Here is an 18,604-nt window from a genome sequence, read left to right on the forward strand (position 1 = left end):
CAGACCAAATATTATAGATCCTGTTTAAAACGGACATGTAAACGGGTGCAACCAAACCAAATATTATAGATTCTGTTTAAAAGAAGCATGAAAACGGGTGCAACCAGACCAAATATTATAGATTCTGTTTGAAAGGGACATGTAATTGGGTGCAACTAGAATAAATATTATACATCATGTTTAAAACAGACATGTAAACGGGTGCAACTAGAACAAAGTTTATAGATCTTGTTTAAAGTGGACACGATGAGATTACTTTTGAAAATAACTGGAATAAATCTGTTATGGTTCGTTTAGAGGTTAGCAACGATAGTTTTTTTTAAGTAACATGATGTCCAGCAGAGAATGACAGCCAATTTATTTCAAGTTAAGAAGTGTATTTAATGTTGCGATGCTGGAAGTGTAAATAATTTAGGTATTTGGATTACGACTGACAAATCAAAACGTATCCTTTATGTATTGTTTGCATAAAATTGGTTTGAAATCAGAGGAACAGCTGTTTAATCTCGAAGATTTCAGGTGACAAACAAAACACTGACCGTATCTGTTCCAGGGGAACCTCATGGAAATATGGTTTGCCCGTTCAAGGAGCCCCCTTCTCCAATGGCATAGCGGTATGTCTGAGGACTCAAACGGCTAGAAACCGGATCTAGATACGCTCATTGCGTATCTTTGTACTTAAATTCCAAACAATCACTCAATCAAACCGTTCACGGGGGAAGAACTAGTTCAGCTGTATGGCAAGGGTCAATGTTAAAATACAAACTTTTCAATAAAATTTTGGTATTGCAAACTTGGTTTCAGAGAAAATATATTGTGGATATGATAAACATATATCTATATATTAGAGTGTAACATTATTTTTATACTAGCTAGAGTACCCGTCCCCTGGACGGAAGTACCATAAATTCATGATTAATGAAATATTATTTTAGGTCATGAAAAGTCGCTTCTCTTATATATAATTGTAAAAAAAACGTAAAAACGCCCATAAAAACTGCAAAACATAAAATGTGAATACGCAAGTTTGCCTGTATCTTGTTGTTTTGAATTAAGCACAAAATTACATAATGGGCTATCTGTGCTCTGCCTACCACGGGTATCGAAACCCTGTTTTTAGCGTTGTTAGTCTGCAGACATACCGCAGAGTCACTGGGGGGCGTTGCCTTGTATCTCCTTATGGATTCAACTAACCTTTATATCAAATATGTTGAATATTTATCTACAGGGGGCGAAGTAGTGGCAAAAACAAAACGTCCACAAAAACCGTAAATCGCAGAATTTGTATGTACCCTTATACGGACCTAGTGAACCTCCATTCACATCTTGCAAAGTACTTACAGTGACATACAACAAATACTAGTAGTATATTTATATAGATAAAGGCAAATGAATAATACAGCGAGAAATAGAAGGACATTTAAAGGTCGTTTCTTCCGTAGTAAGCACATTTATCTGTAAAAATGTTTTCTTGAAATATAAACACAATAAATGTACAGTATTAGTTGAATCATTCATTATCATTATGCTGAAATTTTAATACAAGTATTATTATTATATATATATATATATATTTCAATAAAAGTTAAATATTTCTTATCCTTGACTTTTTTTGTATTATAAGTAGAGAGTCCAGCGAAAATACAACAATAGCAGGACCACAAGTAATAGTTGAAAATCAGCCGATGTAGTTCGATTCCCTACAGTTGACTTACTAGGTAGCCCAGTGTGGCTGTGCTAGAAAATAAACCAATACATCCTATGATATTAAAATAAATTATAAAAAGCCTTTTGTTCTTGTTTTTAAAATAATTATTTCCGTTCTTCCTATGCCTTGAACTCAGTATTAATTTTTCCAAGAATGTTACGGGAAATTCTTTAAAAGAAGTAAGCGGAAAAAAATCAAACCCTGAAGAATTCCATTCGTTCAAATAAATTATCTTAAAACAGTTAGTATCAATACCAACACCACTGTACATAAGATTTGCACCATTTCAGTGAGGAAAACGAAACTAACTATGGTCTCAGAAATACACAACATACGAATAAAATTTCAATTAACACAGAAACCAAGATTAAGAACCAATATTTTTGTACATAAACTTTATGGAAACAAATAATAGAACATTCATCAATATAACGAATTCAGTGTAATACAATGTTAATAACTTAATTTTCAGTTACCTGTTTGGCTGTTGTATCAGTTAAAAACTAAACGCTATTTTAGTGCCATCTGTTGATTAAACGACTCAACATATAACCTGACTTGCCAGCTATGATTAAATTAAGAAATGGTGTTTATATTAATAATTACTTGTACATAAATATGGAACAAACAGCTATGAGGAGTCATAATATTCTTCACTTGGTCAAATTCAGTTGCGAAACTCTTAGATGTAAGAGCTCGTGATCGCCAGTGACTTACTTTACTGTCAAAACTTTATACTGCCATCATAAGTATCACACCGCATCACTTCATTTAGAAAATCATTTAGAGATAATTTTTTTGGCTTTTCAGAATACGCAGTTAACCATAAAATGTGAATTACGATCAAGCAATGTATGTATAGAATGCTATGAAAATACAGTTTCCTTTTATTCAATAATTAAGCCCAAAAAGAGGGCATATATGTATTACTTATTTCGTCACCTGAAAGACATCTTATGCAAACAATGGAATAAATGGCCAGACAAGAGAATTTTCTGGCTCATTTATAGTGGTCTCAAATACTGATATGTGGAACCTGAAGTGAAGATACTCGAGGCTGAATACCAGAATTGCTTGTTACTCATACAACGCACCTACCACTGAAAATGCGAGGAGTATTTGGTAACTTTGTTTCTTCAACCAAAACGATTAGGCCTAGTTAGGGTCGACGTGTTCTCACAGGCACACTGAAAATTATTAATTTCAATCAGGAAAATATAGACGGCTTTTCATACACTTTCATAGTTAGTGTTCGTTATGCTTTACTTCATTCCAATTATCATAGCAACCCTATTAATATATAATTGCTTGTAGCGCCATCTGTTGAGTGTAGTGTTAATTTATTATCGCAATATCCTTCACACTGATACGTATTTTATTCAAATTACCAATTTCGTATCGCTAAATGAGAAAATGATGAAAGTTAAAAGAAAACATTAAATACGCACTATAATACGAAGCATGCTGCACTAAGTACAAACATTCCTGAATAAAAGTTGGTATTCCACTGTAGTGGTAAAGAGTCATTTTTAGGTTAAGCTGTTTTTAAAAAATAATAATTTTAAATTTAGAGTTTTGTTTTTTACCTTCTTGAAGTGACGTACGCCAAGTTTGTATACTTCATACTAAGAAACAGTTAACAGTAACCTTGTGAATTAAACAAGAAAACAACCTTTAAAAAATTCTATTTGTGTTACTGTTCATATCTACAACTCACAACGGCTCGTATTTACAATACTATATATTAACTAGTCGTTTACAATTTATGAAATGTAGCTTGTCACGTTTCTATGTCACAACATTAGATCTATATACGTTTACAATGAAAGCCTAATCTAACTAGTTTTATATAAACGGCCGTGCTAAAAGCAATTCTCACTCTAAGATCATCCGTACGAAACTCTTTGAAAAGTCGTGGACTGGAAATTTGTTTTTAATGATACACTGTTAACTACAGGCAAACTTGATTACAGTCATTACGAATAAAACATGCAGTCCAAACTTGTTCAAATTATTTTGTTTGAACAGAAAGTATGTTTGCTTTGCTTAACGTAAGTTGACTTCAGCTGAAAGTTGGTATCACTTTATTCAGTATAAATCATATTCCTTCCCACTTTTTAACAAAATAACTAAATTACTGGTTTATTTGATGATGATAAATAGACAGGACGTTTCAATTGTGGTTGAATATATCTTAAGAAAGGCTAAGAAGGCGAAGAAAATAATTGTTTACAGTATTAATGTAAACGAGCGAAGCTCAAATAATTGACTGTCATAAGAGTTAAGTATGAAGCTGATGTCTGGCTTGCTTGAGCCTAGCTAAACTTATTCCATTGCTAGAATTCAAATGGCGTCTTGAAGGTTAAATTCTTACACACAGCTCTAATAACTTAAACCTCACTCCATAACCAGAATTAAGTAAAAAAGGGTTTATTTATTTGTTTTTTTTTAAAGTTCGCCCAAAGCTACTCGATGGTTATCTGCGCTAGCGGTTCCTAATTTTGATAGAGGAGAGAGAAAGCAGTCCACACCTCCTACCGTCAATTCTTATGCTACTCTTTAGAAACGAATAGTGGGACTCACCGTCACACTATAGCTCCGTTCCCAGGTTTAAAAGAACTATTCTGTTCAATGGCAGGATTAGAACCCAGTACCCACAAATTGTGAATCGAGTGCCTTAATCACCAACCATACTAGTCCATCATAAAAAGGAAAATATTTAATACTATTGACCAAACTTACATAGAAAACCTTTGAATTTCAGTGTTCAGTGCATTAGCCTTGTTATTTGAGTGTTTATTTCTTTAAAATGATACATTCAAAACAATAACTTAAGATATGACGACTCTTATTCGCGAAATAATTAAGACTATTTCTGCAGATAATTTTGCCGCAAGTGCCATAAAGGCTAAAGAAACTTCGTTTTCCTCAAACAAATCACAATTATCCATCGTGAACTTTGCCCCACATATTCATTCTTATTATCTAAAAAAAATAGACTATCACGAAGCATCAACTTTAAATTCAGAGGTTCAGATATAGATTACAAAATAATTAAATTATCCATCGTGAACTTTCTCATACATTTATTCTCCTTACTTAAGAAACAAGACTATTAAGAAACAAAGATAAATTCAAAGGTCTGTTTTGAATTTCGCGCAAAGCTGCACGAGGGCCATCTGCACTAACTATCTCTAATTTAGTAGTGTAAGATTAGAGGAAAGGCAAGTAGTCATCACCACCACACCGCCAACTCGTGTACCAACGAATAGGGAGATTGACCGTCACCTTATAACGCACTCACGGTTAAAAGGTCAAGCATGTTTGGTATACGCGGATTCGAACCCGCGACCCTCAGATTATGATTGGAGTGCCTTAACCACCTGGCCATGCCAGGCCTGAATTCAATGTTTCAAATCTAGATTACTAAATAAATATAAGGATTTTATTTGGTCTTTTGACCCATTTCATATTTGTTATTTATATCTAACTTAGATTTTTATTAGTTTTACTAACCAAAGCGTAGACTACTGCAAAGCTATAACGTTTCCGTCCATCGACTGGTAGATGACTTTCAAAGAACTGTTTGTGCTGTAAAGAATATGAATTTGTGTTTGTTTTTCCACCTTCTTTTTCATGTATTTACTCTTTATGTTTTGTTTGTTTTATTGTTTCACAATATGACAAAAAAAACCACACACGAAAGGTTCATTTCCTTTGTTTTGAACTGACAGTAAAAGTAAGAAAATGAGTCAGACCACCGATTCACAATATTCTTTAGCCTGATAGAATAAAGGGATTTGATTATCACTTTTATTGTGTTTTCACAGCCTCAAAGTGAGAAAGGTCATTTTCTAGACAATGGATAACAAGAAAGAATTTACAGAATCAAAGTCTAATCGCTTGGACACGCCCGTGAAAAGAGTTCTTCTTTGTCCTAGATAACGTTTATGGTAATTCTAGTTATTTTTTACAGTAAAAAAATGAATTTCTTTAATCAATACACAAATAAGAAACGTTAATCTGTTTAAAATTTAAAGAATGGACATTGACCATTATTTTAAGTAAAATACATACAGGTGCGAGTTCGAATCTCTGTTACTAAACATTCTTGTTTTATATTGTTACTGACTGGATTAATTACCTCGGGTGTATAAATTTCTTGGTGTATAAAAAAAAAAAATTCCTAATTGGATGAGACTAAGATCGTAATGTGGGAAGAAAGCACTTTGACGTATATCAAGACGACTCCGGGTTGGGGAAAGAAAGCACTCCGACGTATGTCAAGATGACTCTGGGTTGGTGGTAAAAAGCACTTCGACGTATGTCAAGACGACTCCGGGTTGGGGGAAAAAGCACTTCGACGTATGTCAAGACGACTCCGGGTTGAGGGAAGAAAGCACTTTGACGTATGTCAAGATGACTCTGGGTTGGGGGAAGAAAGCACTTCGACGTATGTCAAGACGACTACGGGTTGGGGGAGAAAGTACTCTGACGTATGTCAAAGACGACTCCGGGTTGGGGAAAGAAAGCACTTTGACGTATGTCAAAACGACTCAGAAATTGCATTTCATAAATTCAGGTGTAATTTATAATCTCTCCTTATGAGTTCTCTTGTCTGCATAATCAGGCCAAGCATATGTTCAGAACCTAAATGTTCTAAAATATTTATAAAGAAATTCAACCGGGATTATAGGTTAATCCATCAAAGGCAGAAACATGTTCTTAAACGTTAAAGTTACATTTTAGCATAAAGTTAGATGAGGATAAGGAAACTGACTCCTGGAAATATACGATATTCAAAATGGTGTAAACTTAAATATGGAAATAAAAAGCGGAAAACAAATAAAACGTGCTTAATGGTTTTATTTAAGTTGACAATTGGAATCTTTTAATCAGAATATTTTCAAAGTTTCAAAATTCCTTTATTCGAATTGCTTCATTTTTATATTTTATGGACTTGAAGTTGGAAGTAAAAGGTATTATAAGAGGATTGAGTAAGTAATGTTAAAAAGAAAACAATTTAGGTGTGAAAATCAGCTAGTCGACTGATCATCACTGTGCAAAAGTTACCTTTATGAGACAAGTGTGCAACAACAATTTCCAACATAGAATATTCATGCACTTAAACCATAAAGATTTAGTCAGATCAAAGATTTCAAATTTCCAAGATAGGAATGCCTCTTACTTAATCGCATCGTAAACAAGCGAATATCGATAAATTTGGTGTACCAGGACCATCCAGAGAGAGACCTGTAACTAGTCGCACCCCAGTCATGCAAGCAAACTGTGGAATCTTGTAAAAGAAGAAAACCAACGAATACAAAAATTAGTGGTAAAAGTCATCCACATGTCCCAGGCAACATAATTAAAAAAGTACCTGTTTGTCTGTAAAAGTGACACAAATTACACATATATATATGTAAGTTTCTCGCACAACATATCAGTTCATCTGTCTCATACTCCAAGCAGTTAGAGAATGAAAAACGTATTTGTTATTCAAAACGAAAAATATCGTTCAAGTATCCAAACGCAATACCTATAAACGACTATGTAATAGAAGTATGCAAGTGGGAACTGATAAACCGTTGTTTTCATACACCATACACCAGACAGATTGTACAATGCCTACACGGAAGATATATATGCTTTGAAATGGCACCATTACGACTGAACCTTTTACAATAGAAACTATGCTGTACGGCTGTGGCCAAAACGCACAATCTCTGATAAAGGTCAACACGCATGGTGAAATGAAGTGTTATGACATTGTGAGTCGCCAAAATCATTTTGATAGAACATACCCAACCTCTGTATTTTCTAGTTTATTATTGAATATTAAATTATATAATAACAGGATTTTTTTTTAAATCAAGCTGGTTAATATCAAATTTGATTTATTGCCTATTCATTATTTAGTACGTCATTTTGTATTAATTTGTGAACACTTACAACGGCTACTTGAGAAAGTTAAAAAAATAATTCTTTACAACAGTTATATAATCTCTTCGTAGATGGCACAACTATCACAAATTATGATTTTCAGTAGTTAATCGTCTTATTTTAGTGCATTTATTTTTCAAAAGACAACTGTTAAGTCGTAAAGTGTTGGGATATAATATTTTTTGTTGATAAACACAGGCATACACAATGGGTTGGAAACCTAAGTTTTTTTTCTATGTCTAGCGCCGAAACGCGATTTCTAGCATTATAAGATTTTCAGACTTCCCGCTGAGCCATGGAGGACTTCTTCCAATGAGTAAACAACTTTACTATGATAATTTAAGATGTTGATTTTTTCCAACATATATCTATGTATTGTATAATAATGCAAACTTGAAACTTTACATTTAACTGATTAGAAAATGTAATCATGTTCCTAGATATAGTTATATATATAGTCATCTATATATATAGTTCTGTAAAATTAGTATCATTTATCAGTTTTTACTAGATTAGTAAACGCGTAAAACGACTTAATAATGACAGTATAACACCAATCAATGCCTATAACTATTTAATAATATCAGCATAACATGATCAGTGAAAGTCTTTCACAACTTAATAATGTCAGTACAACATCAATCAACGCCTATAACTACATAATGATGTCAATATAACATTATTATTCAATGTCTATTGCTACTTAATGATGTCAATATAACATTATTAGTCAATGTCTATTGCTACTTAATGATGTCAATACAACATTATTAGTAAATGTCTATTGCTACATAATGATGTCAGCATCACAGTATCGGTAAAAGTTTCTCACTACTTAATAATGTCAGTACAAAAGCATCATTGAAGGTCTCTCACTACTTAATAATGTCAGTATAACAACATCAGTCAATGCCTATAACTACTTAATAATGTCAGTATAACAACATCAGTCAATGCCTATAACTGCTTAATGATGTCAGTATAACAACGTCAGTCAATGCCTATAACTGCTTAATGATGAGGCCCGGCATGGTCAAGCGCGTTAAGGCGTGCGACTCGTAATCTGAGGGTCGTGGGTTCGCATCCGCGTCGCGCCAAACATGCTCGCCCTCCCAGCCGTGGAAGCGTTATAATGTTACGGTCATCCCACTATTCGTTGGTAAAAGAGTAGCCCAAGAGTTGGCGGTGGGTGGTGATGACTAGCTGCCTTTCCTCTAGTCTTACACTGCTAAATTAGGGACGGCTAGCACAGATAGCCCTCGAGTAGCTTTGTGCGAAATTCCAAAAACAAACAAAACAAGCTTAATGACTTCAGTATAACAACGTCAGTCAATGCCTATAACTACTTAATGATGTCAACATAACATGATCAGTGAAAATCTCTCACTACTTAATAATGTCAGCATAACATGATCAGTGAAAATCTCTCACTACTTAATAATGTCAGTATAACAACACAAGTCAATGCCTATAACGACTTAATGATGTCAGTATAACAACATCAGTCAATGCCTAAAACTACTTAACGATGTCAGTATAACAACATCAGTCAATGCCTATAATAACTTAATGATGTCAGTATAACAACATCAGTCAATGCCTATAACAACTTAATAATGTCAGTATAACAACATCAGACAATGCCTATAACTATTTAATAATGACAGTATAACACCAATCAATGCCTATAACTACTTAATGATGTCAGCATAACATGATCAGTGAAAATCTCTCACTACTTAATAATGTCAGTATAACTACATCAGTCAATGCCTATAACTACTTAATGATGTCAATATAACGTTATTAGTAAATGTCTATAGCTACATAATGATGTCAGCATAACATTATCAGTAAAAGTCTCTCACGACTTAATAATATCAGTATAACAACATCAGTCAATGCCTATAACTACTTAATGATGTCAATATAACATTATCAGTAAATGTCTATTGCTACGTAATGATGTCAGCATCACAGTATCGGTAAAAGTCTCTCGCTAATTAATAACGTTAGTATAAAGCATCATTGAAGGTCTCTCACTACTTAATAATGTCAGTATAACAACATCAGTCAATGCCTATAATTGCTTAATGATGTCAGTATAACAACGTCAGTCAATGCCTATAACTACTTAATAATGACACTATAACACCAATCAATGCCTATAACTACTTAATGATGTCAGCATAACATGATCAGTGAAAAGCTCTCACTACTTAATGATGTCAGTATAACAACATCAGTCAACGCCTATAACTACTTAATGATGTCAGTATAACAACATCAGTCAATGTTTATAACAACTTAATGATGTCAGTATAACAACATCAGTCAATGTTTATAACTATATAACAGCTTCAGTATAACAAACTTTATATTTTAACATCAAATAAAATGCTCAATCCTTAATAAGTGTTTAATGAAATCTCTTACTTTTGTTGTTTAAGTTCAGTACTTAATTATACCCGTATTTTATGAAAACGAAAATACGTAAACAGAAAACAACTAAATGAATGCTCACACTTTTTTTTACCAACGTATGTTCGTACGTAACGTGTGTGTGTGTGTGTGTTTTTATTATAGCAAAACCACATCGGGCTATCTGATGAGCCCACCTAGAGGAATCGAACCCCTGATTTTAGCGTTGTAATTCCGGAGACTTACCGCTGTACTAGCGAAGGGCGTAAGTAACGACGCAAGTATTTTATCAGCCTTACGAAATTTTCAATTATACAAAAACAATCTCACTACAAAGCTGCCTACGTAATTCCAATCGAAGAAGCATTTTTAAGGCATAACAACTTATAAGAAACGACATACATACTACTTAAGAAAACCTGCTATTTTGTTATTAAAGTACACATATTGTTGGAGAATTTACTAATTATTTCTGTCTCAGAACAGTTAATACTTAGTGGCACAAAAATCATGAGAGACGGGGAACCAATAGACCTTTCCTAACCTTGTGTTGAGGGAACATCTGGTTGGTTAGTTGTTGTTAAGTCCTAGATCTACTTGAGTAGCGTCTCCGACCAGAATTAAGAGTACAAAAATGAGTTTATTTCTGCGTTTTTCAGATTTACTTTCATTTCCACTGAAAATAAAATTAAAAAGATAATCAGTGACGTAAGGCCTAGTGCATTATTCGATTGGCTGTACCTTCTTTTGTAGCTGCAATTTCGCCTATTCAACGCTCATCAGAGCAGCTTGAGTCAGCAAACCAGAGAAATACAGTTAGGCCTCTTGTAATTATGATGTCTATATAATACCCAAGGGGTTTTAGAGTCATTATTAATTCACCATACCCTAACCTAAATTACTGGTGAGCCCTGAATAGGCGAGACTACAGGCCGTAACAGATAGTATGGCCAATCAAGGAATGCAGTATGTCTCTACATCACATATTTCCTTTTTAATTTTACATTTGGTGAGAAAGAAAATGAATCTAACATATTCTTTCGGTCATTAAACTGTCGATCCGCTATATGATATCAGAAAATGAACTAAGCGCAATGTAATAATATTATTCACACGCTTAAATTAATGTCAGTACTCTATGGTGATTTCAAAAGAATAAAAACCCCATACGTATAATTTTGGATTTTGATTCATATAAGAAATAGTTGTAAATGTACGTAAAAATTAAGAGACTACACAGTTTCTCAAATGACTAATGTTTAGAGCTTTATAATGCAAATCTAATATTAATGTTTTTGCTGACTGTGTGTGGATTGAAGTGTTCTGAATTTGGTTGTTTTGTTTTTGAATTTCGCGCAAAACTACACGAGGGCTATCTGCGCTAGCCGTTCCTAATTTAGCAGTGTAAGACTAGAGGAAAGCCAGCTAGTCATCACCACCCACCGCCAACTCTTGGGCTACTCTTTTACCAACAAATAGTGGGATTGACTATCACATTATAACGCACCCACGGCTGGGAGGGCGAACATGTTTGGTGTGACAAGGATTCGAACTCACGACCCTCAGATTACGAGTCTAGCGCCTTAACCCACCTGGCCATGCCGGGCCAAGTTTTTTGAAAGTCCCATTTTTTTTTTTATTCTGATACTATTGAAAGTTACGATGATTAAAGTAGTGCTGATAACTAAATACGTAATTTTTCGGAATGTTTGTTTAATTATAATTAAGCATTAAATCACGTTAACTCAGAATATGAGATCTCGAATCGAGTTACTGTAATCCATTCTGTTTTGAATACCACTCTTGGTCAGTTGAAAAAAAAAAAAAAACAACGGAAAGTCAATAGCAACAACTGCTTGTTTATCCGAGTGAACCATAAGGTGTTGAGTTAGGTTGATCCCGGTAAACCATAAAGTATCAGTTAGAACGACTGATTCCAATAAACCATAAGGTATATCAATTGTTTGTGTGCGATATCAAACAACACAGATGAACAGTCTTTCAAACCTATTGAATAAATATGCGTTTCTTGATAATGTGTAGTATCACGTTTCTGCGAGTGTATCTTATTTGTTCATTCTTTAGCATTAAAACTTCACACTAGGCTATTTGTGTTCTTCCCTCTGAAGGGATCTAAGCCTTATTTTTAGTATCATAAGTCTTGAGACGTACCGCTGAGCCACGAGAGGTACGTTAATCTACTTGGAGTCAAATAGAACAGTCCTCCGCTAGTACAGCGGTAAGTCTATGGATTAACAACGCTACAATCAGCCGTTCGATTCCCCTCGGTGGTCTCAACAGATAACCCGTTTGGCTTTGCTAAAAGAAAACATACCCACACTCGGATAGAACAACTTCTAATAATAAAAAGAAGCAAACAAAGAACAAAAAATTGATGAATGTTTCCTTCATAATATTTCACGGTAAAACTTAGCGCTAATTAAGTTCGGATAAACTTAACTTAAAAAGTGTATTAACAACAAATTTTCCGGAGAAATCTTAATTTTGTAAAATTTACCATAAATCATTTGGTCCATAACTGCAAAACGCCATTGGGTTGTTTCGTGAACTTGTATATCTGAAAGCTTTACTTGTTTATTTCTCTCTTTGTTACTAAGCGCAACGTAACACACACTGTAGTACATAATGTACTATCTGTGCTGTGCCCATCATGGGTATTGAAACCCAAACTTTAGCAATGTAAGTCTTCATAATTGCCACTGGGAGCGAACTTCTAAAGGGTATATATATGTGTGTGTGTGCATAAGATAAAATTTACAACATATGGCCTCCCGCTAAAATCAGAGGTTCGACTCTTCTCAGTGAACAAAGCAGATAGTCAATGTGGCTTTACTGTAATAAAACACACACAACACAAAGACAATATATCTCCTAGACTAGATCTTTTGTTTTCGAATGTTAAACTTTTGTTTTTCAAAACTATTATATTAACTTTAAATCTACCTAGACCCTATAACTAAAGCTGTTATTTACGCCTTATTTGAAATGTGCGACAGAACTGTATTTAGTAAAGTAGGTTGTTTATTTAGTTTCTGACAAAATTTTTATATCTAATTTTATTACCCACTCGTTGGTTGGAAAAGCAACTCTTACAACGATACTCAGAACACACAATTCAGTGTAAAACGAAATTAAATCAACCTGACATTGTTCGACTGACTATTCTCTGTAATGTGTTAGTCAACACTCTGTTAGCATTCTCATAAATAGAGAGACATGAGCGAGACCTTGTTTACCTGACCATGACCTTTGATGTGTTGATCAGCAAGTATTATGTTAGCGTTCTAATAAGTAGAGAGCTATCAGCGAGATCTTGTTCACCTGACCATGAACTTTAATATGTTTGTTACCATATATTATTCAAACGTTCTTATAAGTACGAAGACATCAATGAAAACGATAACTAGAAACAACTTATGACTTAGTGTAAGCATACTTGTAATTCTATGTAGGGGTTTGGTACTAGTCATAAGTTCTCTACCCAATTATAAATTTCTGTTATTAATGAACGACATGATATCGTATGGCATTTGTTCAACAGGGTCATTATAAAACAAACACAACATAATGTAAGCCGTTATCAATAAGTCTACAATCATTTAATTATAAAAATAGCTATATGAGCACTGTCCACTGCAGAGAATCGAACCTCAGATTTTTAGCTTGTAAGTTCGTAAACTTATCGCTAAACCCAATCAGAAAAAGAAGCTTTCTCAAAATGTGATAAAAACAAAGAACAATTCAAACTTTATTCTGAAATGGACTAAGCGACAAATGTGATAAAAACAAAGAACAATTCAAACTTTATTCTGAAATGGACTAAGCGACAAATGTGATAAAAACAAAGAACAATTCAAACTTTATTCTGAAATGGACTAAGCGACAAATGTGATAAAAACAAAGAACAATTCAAACTTTATTCTGAAATGGACTAAGCGACAAATGTGATAAAAACAAAGAACAATTCAAACTTTATTCTGAAATGGACTAAGCGACAAATGTGATAAAAACAAAGAACAATTCAAACTTTATTCTGAAATGGACTAAGCGACAAATGTGATAAAACAAAGAACAATTCAAACTTTATTCTGAAATGGACTAAGCGACAAATGTGATAAAAACAAAGAACAATTCAAACTTTATTCTGAAATGGACTAAGCGACAAATGTGATAAAAACAAAGAACAATTCAAACTTTATTCTGAAATGGACTAAGCGACAAATGTGATAAAAACAAAGAACAATTCAAACTTTATTCTGAAATGGACTAAGCGACAAATGTGATAAAACAAAGAACAATTCAAACTTTATTCTGAAATGGACTAAGCGACAAATGTGATAAAAAACAAAGAACAATTCAAACTTTATTCTGAAATGGACTAAGCGACAAATGTGATAAAAACAAAGAACAATTCAAACTTTATTCTGAAATGGACTAAGCGACAAATGTGATAAAAACAAAGAACAATTCAAACTTTATTCTGAAATGGACTAAGCGACAAATGTGATAAAAACAAAGAACAATTCAAACTTTATTCTGAAATGGACTAAGCGACAGTATTACTTCAAAGTGAGAACAGTTTTACCTTAATATATTTAAATATACACAGCATGCATGTAGGCAAGGATGTACGAATGCACCCCTAAACTACACCCATATACATATATTTTACAGTTTACGAATCTATCAGAGTTGTGTGTGTGTGTGTGAAAATAATTTTACAAGAACGGGAATGAAACTCCAAAAGATACATTTCGTTTCTTTGATATGTTTCTGTCTCCATTCCTACACAATGTATCTCTACAATGGGGAATGAGATAAGACTATTATCACGTCAATAAACACTTGCAGATGAGTGAGAATAACTTGGACAACATGGCTCCCCTTGGTCCTTCAAGGCTGGCCTTACACACCCACCCTTGGGAAAAATAAAATCCCACCCTTTAGTTTTCAGGAAACAATCGATTACCCTCTTGAACGCCTGTAAAGTTCTGGCCTCTACCTCCCCTGAAGGGAACTCATTTCATAAGTCAATTGCCCTGTTAGAAAACTGAAATTGTATTAAATGGTGCCTAGCTTGTCGTCTCCAATTCTGAAACGTGTGTCCTTTCATCATATTATCTACACAATAGAATACAACACAAAGAAATCAAAGGCTCAATCCTATGGACACTCAAAACAATAACGCTATCACTTACCCTTATTTTTCTAAGAATGAAAATGTTCAAAGATCTCATCCCATCTTTATAGAATACCATTTCCATTCCAGGAATTATCATCTGAACCCTTCTTTGGTAATATGCAAAAAATATATACCTGAACTCTTATCAGTGACCACATTTTACAAAAGAAAAAAATCATCTATTTCATTAAATCGTAAAACAAAATATATTTTGAAACAAGTTTGTAATCGATACAATGAACAAGAATTATGACCGTTTGTGCAGAAAGATAATATTGTAATAATTCTAATACAAATACACTTTTAACTTCATTAACTGAGCTGAATACAAAGTGAAACAAAAAATTCATTGTTAAATATTTAAAAGTGTTATTTTTCTAACAAAACTATTTTCTTTTTAGTTATATGTTCTTTTTTTTTTGCATACATTTTTTATGCTTTAAAAAAACCCTTAATTAAGAGTGGTTTATATCGTCAGATGGCGCCCATAGATACTACCGAAAAACTAATGTTAGTTAACCACAGAATAGATCGATCACCAAGTTTCGTGTTGATATACACGCAAACCTTTCACCCAACAAATTGTATTCCAATCTGAGGTATTTGTTATGTAGATTTCGTTTAGAATCTTCCAAACAGATTTTTATTTCATTTTTTCATATCTTCTTCGCAGTTCTTATCTAACTACAAAAGTTTCATATTTCGAATCTAAAGCTTTACTGTAAGGTTGACCAAAAACTCGAAATTCAAAAGTTACATTTGAAAAAAACGCAAATTTATCATTTGTACTTGAGCACCAACGATAAATTCCTCGTTTCGGTTTATTTTTCTAATTTCGTCTGTATAAAACACACCCATACAGATAATTGCCTTGATAGCTGACACTATTTATTATGGTAGGTAAAAAGCCAAGGAACAAAAGAGAAATGCAGCAGACTCGACTAATTAAAATGCATTGAATATTATCCAGTTTGGTAACAATCATACTTATCAAAGCCGTAGTAAACATACAGTATCATTCCTCTCTTTATGTCAAAGCTGGTGAAAGCTAAATAGCCGAAAGTAAACAGCTGTCCATACGACACATCTAGCTTAATCAATTTTAAGCCTCGAGGGTTACTTTCGGCCAATTGCCTGAATGGTAAATGTATGGTACTACCTAACGACTTATTAAAGCTAGCCCTGATTCCATCCTAAATCATTATCCACACTCACCTGGCGTTTAGATATCTTTCGCCTCACTTTTCTTCCTTCTCTTCCAGTTAATTTGTTACAGACTCCATGACTTACTGCTATAACTACTTCAATCTTTAGTTAGCAGACTGTTCACCGGACAAACATGAGGAGTGGTACTGATTTAAAGACTGGAATAAAAAATACTTACACGTGAAGTAACACGCATTCACTTAAGTAGAACTTCTTACATATACAGTTTCAAGGTAATACATTTGATGGTAGATAGTGTAATAAGAGTTCTTTCTTCTACGATAAATTAAGTAAAAAACTGTATATCAGCTACATAAAAGATTAATGGAAATCAATAAATTCTATTTTTACTATGGTGTAAATATCATATTTGGTATAAATTATACAAACTTGGCTAGATGGAGTCACAATAGTTTTTATCTTTTACTATACATTAAATATAATATTTAGTATTTTTTATTGTTAAGCGCAAAGCTACCTAAATGAGCTGTTTGTCCTCCACCCGCCGCGAGTATTGGAAACTAATTTTTGGCGCTTTGTATATAATACTTAGTATAAGCTTTACCGAGTTTGGATGGAATGAATATAGCTACTTTCTTAAGATATTCCTTTATTAAAATATCTTCCAATTTCTTGTTTCTTGAAATTTAAACAATTATTTGTGATGTAAAGCGATTGAATATTTATTGATATAAACTTTTCTTTTTCACCCTTTTCGCATCTTCATATAAATGACTATTATTTGTAAACCTTTTATGAATATTATACGTTGAAACAATGGTTTTGAAATTAATTTATAATATACGATCACTTGTATGTAAGAAATTAATTTGAGATAAAACTAAGAAATCTAAACTGGGAAATATAAAATACAAAAGAAATTCAGAATTTGTCAGACATTTTGTGTTTTTTTTAAACACTGAAAAAGTCTAAATGTGAGCCAAATGTGACATTAAATATATATACGTGTATATTCTGTGGTTAAAAAAGTTAAAACTTAAGCTGGATTAGATTTGGACACGCGTTTCTCCTTTCGGAGCAAGCAGCTCTTTAACTTATGTTTTTGTTTGTAATTAAGCACAAAGCTATACAATAGGCTATCTGTGCTCTGCCCACCACGGGTATCGAAACCTGAATTCTAGCGTTCTAAGTCTGTAGGCATACTGTTGTGCCACTGAGGGGCCAGATACTTTGAGCCAAGAAATCACCGATGTCAGTTTTATGGATCCTACTGAATTTTTTAAAACTTGTTTAAAAAAACAATTTATGCATAGAACTGCTTGTGAATTACTAATAATATAAGACTCACGCGTGAAATCTAAACAAAAACCTACATATACTGAAATTATTCCCAATACTTACTGCTGGGATTCCCTGTGTATTGTACGTGAAAAAAATAAGTTCACTCCTTCCTTATTATGTCTTTACACCGAGTCTAGTAATAAGCACAACCAAAAGAAAATACTTAATATGGTTGTCATTTTATTTATTTTTAAAATCTTTTGGATTTTCAAGTAAAATTTAACGAGGTTATTTGTGTAAGACTGTCTCCAATTTTTAGTTGAGAAAAGATATCTACATAGCGAATAGCAGCAACCGCTAATTCTAAGGTAACTCTTTACTAATTAAATAATGGAATTTTACCACTACTCTTACAGCACTCACATCTCGTCTTAGCTGGAATCGGACACGAACCATCAATCTTCTAATTCCCAATACTAGCTTTTGGACTATGCTTGGTCCTCAATTATTATAAAAGAAGAAAAAATGGAAGGGTTCCTGAGCTATTTTATATGAGAAATATAAATTTCCTTAAACAGGACAAATGTAATTCAATAGGACTGTTTTTATATAAAGGTTAACATTTCTTAGATTCACTGGTTCATACCGTATTCGTAATTATTCCATATAGAAAAGGGTTTCTTTATATACTGCTATTAAAGGTATACAATTAAAATTTGGGGCAAATGTATTTCGTAACTTTGATCTATAATTACTCCAATTTGTAAACGTTAATGAACTGTAAACAAACAAAAGAACTTATCCCTCGACTCTTATACCATTTGGGGCCTTCGTTTCATACTCTTCACTCTAAAAATTATTCAAGAATAGCTGTTCACGTT

The 18,604-nt window shown here is 33.2% G+C and overlaps 1 long non-coding RNA gene across 2 annotated transcripts in view; it reads right to left on the bottom strand.

Annotated features, from left to right (window-relative positions):
• LOC143225268 (uncharacterized) overlaps positions 1-18,604 on the bottom strand; it is a 21,102-nt gene continuing 2,498 nt past the window's right edge. For both annotated transcript variants that reach the window (XR_013013758.1, XR_013013759.1), the window contains 2 exons: positions 16,491-16,639; positions 1-1,737 (listed from right to left, as the gene is read on the bottom strand). This is a non-coding gene — a long non-coding RNA (uncharacterized LOC143225268). The remainder of the gene's footprint in view (positions 1,738-16,490; positions 16,640-18,604) is intronic.

Source organism: Tachypleus tridentatus, chromosome 9, assembly GCF_004210375.1.
Source record: "Tachypleus tridentatus isolate NWPU-2018 chromosome 9, ASM421037v1, whole genome shotgun sequence".
Classification (NCBI taxonomy): Eukaryota; Metazoa; Arthropoda; class Merostomata; order Xiphosura; family Limulidae; genus Tachypleus; species Tachypleus tridentatus.